Below are 13,266 nucleotides of genomic sequence, written 5' to 3'. Positions count from 1 at the left end.
AAGCCGTGTTAAACCTGAAAGTAAACATTTTATTATATTGCAGCTTACCAATTCTTAGATGTAATGTCTGTTCTTTTTAGGCTGTCTTCTATTTTCATCTGGTGAAGCAGCCAGTAAGTCTGTTTTCAAAAGTACAAGCTCTCCAGCATAATGTATCAGTTTACATGGAGGCGACAAACCACTTGACACTGGCATGGGAAGGTTAAAAATTATCTGCTTTTATGTATTCATGCAAAACTTTTATCCTAAAAGGAGAAAATCTTTTCTGTAATGGATTATAAAGTGTTACCTGAAGTTTGGATTCAATTTGTTAGTGTATCTAAATCTGCTAATACAATAAACACTGCCCTCCTCCCAGACGGACAGTGGTGCTGTCTTCTGTGCCTTCTAGCTCATTCCTCCAGTGGAGTGTCTCATTAAAACAGGAGGTGTTACTGGCCAGATCACTAGTTGAAAACTGGGGGGGGGGGGTGTAAGCCTAAAAGAAAACTAATGCAGCCTCCGCATCTAATTATTGGTAAGCTGCAATATGATACATTTTTAGTTTTGGTTTTAAATTGTTACTAAACCCACAACAGTAAAATCAGCCTGTATATGCAGTAAATCATGCTTGTTATACTCACTGTGGAACCTAAGGGGTTAATCCTCTACACACTGTGGAACCTAAGGGGTTAATCCTCTACATTGTGTAAAATATGTTTGTTTGATCCTGTCTTCTCTGATACTCCCCATCTTGTACTGTCCCCAGCCCATCTAGAACAGAGCCTTGGGGGCAAGCTGCACATGCTCAGTTTGGTATGTATTGCTAGAGGTTGTGTTTTTTTTTTTTTGTTTTTTTGGTTTTGGGAGGGTGCATATGTTCAGCACAGGGCCAATCGGCGCTGTCCAGCCAGAGGGTCAGGGGTTATGCATCCTCATAGGGCAATTAGGGGAGAATGAAAACTCCTCCTACAAGCTTTAACCTGTGCTCTGCTGGACACTGATAGAAGTCATGAGACTGCTCGAACTGAGAAAAGGTATTTAGAAGTTTATATTTACTAAAATAATTTCAGTTCTGTGTACTGTGGGGGACCAGATACTGTTACTAAACCCAAGACCCTGCATTCACTATAATACCACGAATGCTGGAAAGTCCATTTACCGTGAACAAAATAAAGGGGATTATTGCAGCAGGATGTAGTCTTGGTTGCCATAATTCCAATTGTAAAATAGACCCAGGCAATAAGGGGTTACCTTCCTGTGCTGTCTTGTTTCTAATATAGATATCTAATTGATGGCTAGCATAGAATTGCTATGGTCCCCAGTACCATATAGATATCTAATTGCTAGAATAGAATTTCTATGGTCCCCAGCACCATTTAGTAGAAGAGTCATGAAAGAGGATGTTTGTGGTGTTAAGACCTTGCCCTCCTGAGCTTTCTGCTAGTAAATAGTCATTTAATGAGCTAGAATCACAAGACTATCACAGCAGACCAGATGACCCTGTACACCAATTCATGGATGTGTGGGATACTTGGTAGGCTTGTTACAGATCCTGTTCACTGTACATCAGTGTGACCGCTTACACAACCATGCAGAATTATGATGCGTATTCTCTTATCCTACCATTGAGCAACCATTTATGCTGTTATCAGTAGTGATAAGAAGGGAAATGTGCAGCCATTTACTAAAGAAATCGGACAGACAAATTAAAACAAACTCTTAGCTTGAAAAATACTTAATTTCCCGTGCGTGTGTGTACACCGTCTATTGGTTCCATCATCTGCTCACCTCCCAGTATTTCCCCTTTTTAGAGACTACATAGCCAAGTATAATTTCTCTGGTATGCAGTAATTTTAAATGAAATGTCTTAACAGGAAAAGCAGTAAAATGGATCCCCTGCAGCCAGCAACAATAGATCTCCCAGCAGCAAAATACCCCCAGTAACAATAGATCCACCCCAGCAACATAACCCCCACCAGTAACAATAAACCTCTCCAGCAACAGACCTTTGCAACAATAGTTCCCTCCCCAATGAAAATTCATCCCCTAGCTGCCAGCAACAATAGACCCTCCAGCACACCCCACCACCTCTTGCCATTACATACATAGGGTTGCCACCACATCCCTTTAAAACCAAACGCATATTAATTACACAGGTTCTGGGGCTAATTTTAATGCAGATAAGACGGAGTTTAATTACCACTTTAATCGTTTTAAAGTGATGAGGCGTTCTCCCCCCACAGTCCCGCTGAAAAAAGGGATTATGTATGTTACTTATGTTAAACGAAAAAAAAAAGAGGTTTAATTTTTTTTTTTGTTTAATCTAAATTTTATAGGGGCCCACTTTTGCTTTACAGTTTCATAAGTAAATGTGACTAGAAACCAGTTACGCTTTGCTTTTTGATTTCCATGGGAGCAAGAGGATGACCTTCTTTCTGCTGCTCCTGCATTGTTCAAGGAAGCCAGAGGATGACCTTATCTTTCTGCTGCTCCTCGGACCTAAGAATAATCGGCTGATTTTCGCTTTGTTAGTGGGTCAATGGCACCAGCTGATTTTCGTGGTTCCTCCCCTTTTTCGGTGATCGGGAATGTTGGAAAATTTGTGAAAAACGACCGATTTATGACTCGATGGTCAGATCGTACAATCGTTTTTTCCGAAAGCCTATGCACTTGAGCCATGACCTGGAGGGAACAGAAGTTTCACCTGTTGTATGGGGTGAACTATATGACTTGGTCGGCCGATTTGTGTTTTTTTTTTTAAGACGAAAAATCGTTTGGAATTCGGATCATGTATGGGCCTGCATTAGACCTCTTCAGTACAGCACTTAGATTGGAATGGTTAGCCTTGTGACCTGCTATAATAGGAAACTTCTGTTCAATTCAAACATAACTTTATTGTCCTTTTTTCCTAGTGGAAACATGAAATCGGGTTAAATGTTTAGTGTGACCAGTAAGTAATACTGAGAACACTTCTTTCATTTTGCTCGACCTGCCTGATGCCCTTCAGGACCAGGAAGTTGGCAGCGCAATGGCACAGAAAAAGCCTTCTCCATGAGTTATATTTAGATTTCTAGCTACCAGTGTAAGTCTTAAGGACAAGTAAGATGAGCACCCATTCCTGCAGGGTTGGGGGGGGGGGGGATGTGTACTGATCTTTGTGCAAGGTGTACTCCCTCCAGGAATGAGGTTTATTTGCTCACCTTGTGTTCTAGCAGAGCTTGGCGAAGGGGAGGGGGTGCAACATGGCTAGATAATTGTTTTGTCCCTCGGTCATGATTCCACCCTCACATTCTATTCTCCATTGCTTGCCTGGGAATGCAGTTTACGTGCGCTGACCCCTGAAGTGGAAGATCATGTGACCTCATGGGTATTGATGAGCTCTCACATTTAGACATGTTTATTCAGAGACTAAGTTGTGCGTACCAAGGCCATGTACCGCATGTGTGCTGGCAAGTCTGAAGATTTGTAGAAGCAGCAGAACAGTTGGGATTATGTTACTAAAGACTTCAGGGAGAGTCTTGTTTTACAGTGGATCGAAGGCCAAAACTTTTTTTTTTTGCTTTTTTTTTATTAAAGCTCTAGGTTGTGGTGGAGAGTTTGGGACCCTTGTCAGGTTTTTCTTTTGCAGTGTCTTCGTTAAGGAGGTTCTTTTGATGTCTGATACCATAAAAAACCGGGATGCCCTTAGCTAAATGTTAGATGAATAAAGACCTAAGGGGTTCCAATCATGGTAACCCCTAATACTACAAAATACTCATAGCTGACTCGCATGTGAATCATAATGTGATATCCTCGGAACCTACTCATGCATAAGAGAAGGGAAAGGGATCCCTAAGGTCAAGGGGTCCCAATGAGGACATACTGCGGCTTTTAAGCCACAGTTTTTTTCTCATTGGGACCCCTTGACCTTGGGGATCTTTCTCTTGGTCTGCTTCCCCTCTTTTGATGTCTGTCCTAGTGTTTTTTTTTTTTTTGTTTTGTTTTTTTTTTTTGCCTCTCCCTGCTAGGGAGATCTCCTCTTTTGTCCTGGTGAGCACCATCAGTAGGACACAAAGTGAGCAATAATCCAAAATTTTGAGTTTTCACCTGAACAGCAGTAGAGTGTAAATCTTTCATTGGCGACACTTGTTCTGATGACTATTCTCTAACATTTGGGTTTTCCTCTTCCTATTCTGTTTACAGGATGGCAGGGAAGGAAAGTAACCCCAATTGGGTATGGATGCCAAAAGGGGTTGTAACCATTCCATAGTCTGTTTGCTGTGGAACGCTTGGTTTACATGGTGCATTCTCATTGCTTTACACATTTACACTCCTAAGTGAGGCAAAATGTCTGATGTATTCACCTATATAATGGTAATGACCATATATTACCATTTTAAGAATATTTATTTCTTCATGAAAATTTTTTATGGGATCCAAATGGTTCAAACAGTAACTGCATGTAGAATTTATAAAGGTAGGGAGGGTAATAGGACCTGTTTGGGCCATTCTTCCTAAATCTGTCGTAGTGGTCAATGGGAGTGGGCACAGACGTAGCACTAATTGAAGTTTGGATGTCTTGGTTCTGGACTCGATCATAGCTGCTTCAAGTTTACAAAGCAGATGTGTTCATTGGTAGTATTGCGTTACTTTCACACTAAAACGGGTTTAGAAATAAAGTGGCGTCCTTGTTATAGAGATGGTTGTTAGATCAATCAATTATTGCACAGTGAAAAGACCGCAAAGTGCCTATGTTGTCCAAAACAACTAGACTTGTAGGAGTTCCTCTTTTTATTATGTGTTATGATTAACATACATTTTTGGGTTTTTTTTCCTCATTTTGTGTATATATACGATGGCAGTCTTTCTGCATGTTATGACAGCTGATGCTTTTCACATCTGACTGCTCTGTATTCTACATTTCCTGGCATTCCGTTGCCATAAAAGCAGCCTAGTCACCTTTTTCAGGGCCTGCTGACAGAGAGAGTTAACGCTGCCCTTCTCTTCCTGAGCTTCCAGGAGGGCTCTGGGGTTCCCTGTTTGTATTTTTGTCTCTTTGCCAGATTTGGGGACTCCCCCTCTCTACCCAGTTCTCTTTCATCCACTGCTGTGTAAGCCGCATCAAAGGCTCCGCTGGAGGAAACATCACCCTGCACAGGGTCAGAGGGAGGCCGTCTGCAATCCCAAATACAGCCCCGCCACCTTGTACTTGGCTCACTGCTTTTTATAGCTCAGGGAAAATAAAAATGAGAACTTTTTTTTTTTTTTTTTTCTTTTTTTTTTTTCTTCTTCCCCGAGATCCAGTTCCAGTCCCAGCATATAAAAACTACCCCATGCCACCAGTATTGATCAAAAAATGTAATCCTTACATGTGTACGTCTGGCTCTCATATGTACAAGGAGGAAACTTTTTTACTAACATTTTCACTGCTTTGCTACTTGGCCAGTAAACTTTTATATATGCATATACTAAATTTACTAATCAAAACATTTTGGCTTTTTAGATACAAATTATTATTTTTTTTTTTTTTGTGTCCCTGATGGTGGTCACCAGGACAAATGGAATGAGCGGATCTACCTAGCATGGAGAGATGGCCTCAAAAATTGAGGGGTGCTAAGAACCTAGCACTCTAAGGTTTGGTCTTAATTAAAAATTGCTGACAGCCATGTCTACAAGGGGGCAGTTCCAATGGTCTACATATATGGATATATGGTGCCCATACACCGGGCAGTGATAACTTAGAAAGTGTCGGATAAAATGAACTATGCCTCCAACTTTCCATCTGAAATGGATAATTTTTTAGTGTAGATAGTCCTGCCCAAAATTTCTGTGGTATGTATGTATACCCATTCCCATCAGTCCCTAACCCTCAAGGACTGTACAATCTAAGGGCCCTAACTCGCGTTCATACATACACCTATTAGGGCCAATACCCTAGTACTGCCAGGCGGAAGTGCTACCCCTTTAACCACTGTGCTGCCCTGCATATGTTTCTCAGCTTGATTATGTAATACGTGTATGCTTTTCTGCAAACATAGAAATTTCAGGGCTTATCAGATGTTTGGTCTACAGATGCCCTAGACTTCAGTGTCCCGTTTTTGCATTTTCTTCCTGCGACTCTTTTAGAACAGTCTTGTTTATGGTCATCTAAAATGGACTCGCAGCAAACAAAATAAGGCCTTGCTTGCACATGTGGTTGTTTCACAGCATTTGCACCCTCAAAGCGGGCTACTGTAATTATATGTTCATTGTACAGGGCTGTGAAATGTGCCACTTGTTCCTAAAAGGAATCTGGCAGGATGAAGATATGGGAGCTGCCATAGAAGACACAAAGGACCCATTCAGACTGCTGCTGTGTGTTGCTGAGGGTTTATTAATGCACAGTTTTTTGCACGGTAATGTGTGTTGCATTAAGAAAACTCATTCATTTTGAATGGGCTGCCATTACCCAGGAAAGTACATTTTGCACTACAATGCACAGATAACTTACATCTATGCCTTGCTCCCTAGGTGTACTGGGGTGCTATTTAAAATGAAAGGCACTGCACTATTGTTACCATTGGTTGTGGTAATGCATAGGAAAACCTGTATCACTGCAATAGTTTGAATAGGCCTTTCTTCCTTGGGATAGTCCTGCATAGATAGATACTTGTTCAACCCACAAGCTGAGTGAAGTCTATCTAATAGATTCCTCCATCCATGGTAAAAAAAGTCATATGGAAGAACCTCTGCTGCTGACTTTTTTTTATATTCAAGCAGCCGTGACTCGAATAATAACTGCATCTGTTAGCATTTGGGTGACAATTTTTCACCTGGCTCCTCCAATTTTCTTTTCCAGTTGAAGATGTCTAGCTGGGTGGTGCCAACAAGGCCACCAACAGTATGTGCAGCTTTATCCTAGGTTGACCACTTGGTGAGCCACTGAGTAGGAAGTAGCATGTGTGTATCCATTTTGGGATACCTGTCGTTGTACATATGTATTTTTTGGGTCAGTGATTTAACAGGTAGTGAAGGAAGGAGAAGGATAACTGCCATGAAGTTTGAACCTTTTAAACAAACAAGTTGGCTTTCGCAGTCCACATTTAGCTGTCAGGATCCCTGTAAAGAATGGATGGGCCACATGCTCGTTAACTTTGGTTGAGCGGCAGCTGTTGTGTTCTAGTGACAGGTACACATTAATTTTAAAACACTGGGCTACTTTTGCCTTCTAGCATGCCCTGGGATGGCTCTCTGGGGAGCAGACACATTACAGGTTTTAGGAAGACTTAGCAGCATATAGCAGCTTTGTGTAACTGCATGTACTCCCTGAGTCTCCCTCACCCCGCTCCTTTTTCCAGAGCTATAGGTCTAGGCCCAGCCAAAGTAAACATCCCCAGGGCAGGAGTGACTGGGAGACTGTGCCACCGATTGGGGGGGGGGGGAGGCGGAGAGTGTAGGGATGGAGGGGGAGGGCGGGAGGGGAAGCATTCCTGAAGGCTATAGCAAAGAAAACAATTCAGCATTAAGAAATCTGTCTGCATGAAACTGTCTGTATAGCTGAGTCTGTTTACAGAGCGGTGTAGAAATGTTCACCGGTACACTCCAGCCAGCTGCTTGTAGCACTACTTGTGTACTTATTATACTCTATATAGTGCTCAAACTTTTATGGCTTCACTTATTTACATATTCCGCACTCAGGATTCAGCTTGGCTTTGCTTTTGGAGGTCCCACTGGGCTCCTATAGCAGCAACTTTCAGTTCCAGTCCAATGCCAGGGAGAGGCGTGTGCATACGTACTTCTTCTTTTTTTTTTTTTTTTTTTTTTTTTTTTTTTTTATTCAGGATTTATATAGCGCCAAAAGTTTGCTCAGCGTTTTTACAAAATAAAGGGAGACCATACAGTTCAATGCAAAAGATAAAACAAGATACTCCTTGGAGCTTACAATCTAAGAGATGATTGAGACCTTTGAAATTGTAAGGAGTTTGAAGCAAAAGTATCAAATGTAGTAATCTTCTTTCTGAGAGCGAGTACTTTCACCGTGTGCATCCTCAACTGTTTCACGGGCCAGTGTTCACTAGAAACTTAGATGGCCTGTGGAACACTGGCAGAAAGACCAAGTGGTCCATAATCTGCATTTTTTTTTTAATAGAGCTATGTTTATCCCAAGAATATCTAAAGTCACTTTCAGTTGACTCTCTACCTCTCCTGAAAGTCTGTTTCAGGCATCCGCTACTCAATTAGTTTTGAAAGTTCATCTTGAAGTTTGAGGTCATGCCCCCATGTGTTCAGCTTCATATTGAAATTACTGCCCTCCTGACCTAACACTCTTAATTTATTTTAAGGTTTCAATCCTACTTCTCTCCCGTCTGCCTTGAAGCTGTACATATTAAGTTCCTCAGTCTCTCATGATTTTTTTTCCCTCAAGCTGGCCATATATAGCCTGGATGTTGGCCGATTCCTGATGAATTGGCCTAAGGCCCCTTTCACAAGGTGAGGAATCCACCTGAGATCTGTTTACTCAGCAGGGATTTGTCTGATCAGGCAGACAATGACAGCCCACTCTCTATGGTAGGTCCGATGTTAACTGGGGGCCTGTCCGTTCACACCCAACTGCCATCCGATCCACTAGATCAGCGTTTTTCAACCACTGTGCCGCGGCACACTAGTGTGCCGTGAGATATTGTCTGGTGTGCCGTGGGAAAAATTCCAATTTCATCTGTAACATGTGGCTTCGGCTCACAAATAGACCAATCATTAGAATCTAATGATTCAGTGGTCGGCAAGCCGCGGCTCGCGAGCCACATGCGGCTCTTTACCCAGTCTAATGCGGCTCTTCTGTGTGCCGGGCGCCTGCTCCCCTCCCTCCTCTCGGTCGGCCGCTCCCCTGCCTCCTCTCGGTTGGCAGCCCCAAAAGTCCGCGCGGACCTTTTAATCCGGCTTGCGGATGTGGCTGTCAGGATGTGTGTAGGCGGGGCAGCGTGCCGAACGTGAGGGGAGGGGAGCTAGGCTCCTCTCACAGTCCGCCCTGAAGACCCGAACGGCGCGGGAAGACAGCGAGAGGAACGCAAAAGGTAAGTGAATTGACACGGGGGACTTGGCTTACTAGAAGGGGGGGGGGGGAATAGTACTGTGGGGGATGAAATACTATATGAGGGATGAATTACTTTATGAGGGATGAAATACTATATGGGGGGATGAAATACTATATGGGGGATGAATTACTATATGGGGGATGAATTACTATGGGGGATGAATTACTATATGGGGGATTAATTACTATGGGGGATGAATTACTATGGGGGATGAATTACTATATGGGGGATGAATTACTATATGGGGGATGAATTACTATGGGGGATGAATTACTATGGGGGATGAATTACTATATGGAGGATGAATTACTATGGGGGATGAATTACTATATGGGGGATTAATTACTATGGGGGATGAATTACTATATGGGGGATTAATTACTATGCTTACTATGGGGGAATATTACTATACTTACTATGGATGACACATACACATCATTCATCTACTCTTGGTCCGGCCCCCGGGTCCAATTATAAAATACTTTATTATTTCATAATAAAGTAATTATAAAATAATTTCTTTGTGTTTGATTCCTATTCAAGAGAATTACTTTATATATAGTCAATATAGGCACAGAGGTAAATTTTTTTAACATTTTCTAATGGTGGTGTGCCTCGTGATTTTTTTCATGAAAAAAGTGTGCCTTTGCACAAAAAAGGTTGAAAAACACTGCACTAGATGGAAGGGGAACAGATCCCTATTCATCTGTTTTTTGGCAGATCGGGTTGGATGTAGGTGGACTCATGCCTACCACTCAATAGAGGAGAATGGAGATTCCAGTTGGGACTGCTTGTCCAATTGGAACATTCTTGGGCCTAAATTCAAGCAGTGGGTGGCCCTGTCTGGGCAGAATGAAAATCGAAGGAACTGGGTGGAAAAATGTTTGGCCTGGTTGGAGAAATAAATGCATGTATAGGTATCCTTGAACACTTTACCATTTTAATTGCTTGCCTCATATCCATCTTCTTGGAAGTGAGGTCTCTAGAACTGTACACTGTATTTTAAAGTGAGTCTGTCTATTGTGGAATAGCTTGGGTGGTTGGAATTTACATTCAGGAGGCGAAGTCTGTAGATCTGATCACTTTGCTACTCCACAGGTTTGTATAGTTGTGGTTCTGATTGTGTTGTGTATAGGGAAGTAAAGTCAGACGTTGCAATGAATGTCACACAAGTGAGGAAACCAATGGCTTCTTGAGGCCTGCTTTCTGCCCTCTGCCCAGGTGTTTCCTTTTTACTTGAAATCAGAACAGAATACAGTCAATGATAGTTTGTGTATGATGGCCGGTTCCCTACTCTTATCACAGGAACTACTCCAGCATTTTTAGCCCCTTTCCTTTCTGCAAATATCAGCTTAGCTTATCTGTCTATGTGGAAGAGGGTTTAAAATTGGAACACTGCTGTGAGTAGGGGGGAGTATGGCGGGGGCTTGATGGGGGGCGACAATGCCATTTGTCTGCTTAGGTTCTGGAAATTGTCAGAAGGAACAATAAGGACGTTTCCTGCTGGATTCCAGTCACTCGGCAGGCTGCTGAACCCTCACCCTCCCCCTAAACACCCACACATTGTCTCTGGGGAGCAGGCCTGCCACTCAGTGCCCTGTCTGCTTTGGGCACCGTCCCATGGCCAGCCTTTTGTTTCGGTCATGACAAACCTTTTAATAAAACTTTAAGAACTTTTTTTTTTAAGGTTTTCAAGCTGGTGCTGGAAAGGGCCTGCGGTGTGGCTGCTGCCTCCTGTGAGTAGGACAAGGCCTTCAGTCTCTAGCTGCAGGCTGCTCATTCACAGCTGGACCTTGTCTCGCTCTGTGTTGGTTTTACTGCCCCAGTTCCTTCTCCCATGTAAACATTCCCGGGATCCTCCAGGATTTATATCTGCCCATGCTGGCAGTTTCCTGCTACCCCCCTCTCCCTGTGCAAATCCCTAAATCCTCCCCAGCACTGGAGGATCTGGGGGAAGAGAAGGGCTCAGATTTCTTCCATTATGTTAGCTCTGAGGTTTATAGGCAGGCCATTTGTCAAGTATATTCTGTCAAAAGTAAATAAATGTGGGAAGCGTTTTTTTTTTTTTTTTTTTTTTTTTTTTTTTTTTCCCCTCTGTATATGTTCCATAGATCATTTGCATTATAGCACCAGTACCCCAAATCTCCAGATTTGCCATTTTCTGTACATCTTCATCTTCCTGGGGCTGACAGCTGAATAAAAAGAATATGGGTACAGCAAGATCTGGTCTGTTGACTAGATCGGTTTTTATGGAAGAAACTACCAATCTTGTCAAAGCTTTTCCTGAGTGTAATGGCTAAATTATTTATTTCAGGTACTTGTATAGCGATGTCAATTTGCGCAGTTATATATATATATATGTATATATCTCTCTCATTCACATCAAGGGGTGTACAATCTAAGGTCCCTAATGTACATTCATACATACTAAAGACAATTTTTAGACAGGATCCAATTCACCTACCAGCATGTCTTTTGGAGGGTGGGAGGAAACTGGAGTACCCGGAGGAAACCCGCACAGGGAGGACATGCAAACTCTAGGCAGGTGGTGCCTTGGCTGGGATTTGAACAAACGACCCTAGTGCTGCCAGGCAGAAGTGCTAACCATTTAGCCACTGTGCTGCCCCAGATTGTCAGGTTGTCACAGAACATCCTTCCACCCAAAACCTTGTCCCTGGAAATCCTAAAGAGGGTCATAGATGCTCTTTTAGACATTCGTCTTGCAGTAGTTCAACAAATGGCGGAATTTGTGATAAATTTATGTACTTGTAATGTGTGTGAATCCATCTCAAGCATCTCTCCTATGCAGTGGCAGAGTTGTACAAGCAGACAAGCTATATGGAGAAGCTTGGAGAGTAACAGAAATCAAAATTTTGAAGCAGAATTGTTTCAGGGATGCAACACAATTAACCATTTACTCCATCATTGAAGAGCTCTTATTTACCACAGCCTTCCTCATTACTGATATGGCAGTTTTCCTTTATGAATTTATCACCATAATGACCTACAGGAAAAGTGTCGCAAATACTTCCTGAATTTGTTACACACATCCGTATATCTGTATGAACAATGGAAGTGTCGCAGTTTCCATGAATTTGGCACAATGCTTCCAGCGTCTCATATACCTTATTGCATCTCCAGTAGTTTTTGATTATTGGAAGCAGAGCTTCACTCAAAACCGATTTTCTGAAAATAAAGAATGCATAAAAATGAAATGCCGCTGATCTCTCCCTCCCACCTGAGCCGAGCTGCAGGAGTGGGTACTTTTTTTTTTTTTTTTTTTTTTTTTTGGTCTGTGCCACTTCCACAATCCTTGCCCATCTCTCAGCCTCCTGGGACATGTCGCACGTCTCTGGAGGCTGCAGGGTCATTCTCACTGCACAATCTTATCCACAGCCGGTTCCCAAATCAAGATGGCAGCATGAGGGACCCGCAGCAGTGACAAGAATCTCTGCAGGAAGACAGCACTGGAATCAGCGCACTGGAAAGTACTTGTACAAGTCCAGCATCTAAAGTTAGGGTGCCGCATATATGGTTCTACATGCTTGGGAACAGAAGCCTATTCATTTGACTGGGCTGCTGTGCCTGTGTTTCCTGCACCATTTCAAAACTGCAGCTGGGAAATCCCATGGCGCTTTTGCACTTTTCAATTTCCCAGTGGTTCAAACACCTGCAATCAAGCTGTGGTTGTAGACTCGTGGGGGTGCCATTAAGAAATGGCAGCCTTGCACCTCTCCAAAGAGCAGCGGATTTTGGTTGTGGGTGCAGGAACAGCTGCAATACCTGCAGCCACATGCAATAGTGTGAACCTAGCCCAAAGTGTTTGTAGCTGCTGATTTTTAACCAGTTCCTGCTGACGTGGTGCACATATTCAGTCTCTCGGCAGTTGGGCTTTTAGCGCCTAGCAGCCAAATATATGCATCTGTTTGTGAACCCTTTACTGTGCAGAGTGTAATCCTTGCATGCTCCAGTACAGTAACTGGTGGGTACCAGAAGGCTCCCAATGCATACCTGTAATAGGGAGCTTTCTGATTGTGACTGCCGATCAGCAGTCACATGATCGGAATGGCTGCTTTCTGGCATTTACATCCACTTAAAGGGCCGGTAGGCAGTGGTGGAAAGGGGTCAAGTATCTTAGTAAAGTTCAATTGATAACGGTATCTCTTACTACCCACTGCAAAATTGAGCCTTTTTAAAACTTGTATGGAAACGGCCTAAAGTCTGTTTAATGTTG

The 13,266-nt window shown here is 42.8% G+C and overlaps 1 protein-coding gene across 2 annotated transcripts in view; it reads left to right on the top strand.

Moving 5' to 3' along the window:
• Window positions 1–13,266, top strand: part of TCF7L1 (transcription factor 7 like 1) — a 76,797-nt gene that overhangs the window by 47,706 nt on the left and 15,825 nt on the right. The window lies entirely within an intron of this gene.

The sequence above is a fragment of the Staurois parvus genome, unplaced genomic scaffold, assembly GCF_062004578.1.
Source record: "Staurois parvus isolate SC_StPar_1 unplaced genomic scaffold, SC_StPar_1.0 ptg000586l, whole genome shotgun sequence".
NCBI classification, from domain to species: Eukaryota; Metazoa; Chordata; class Amphibia; order Anura; family Ranidae; genus Staurois; species Staurois parvus.
The sequence above is the reverse complement of the archived record's forward strand: the minus strand, read 5'-3'. Positions and strand labels throughout refer to the sequence as shown.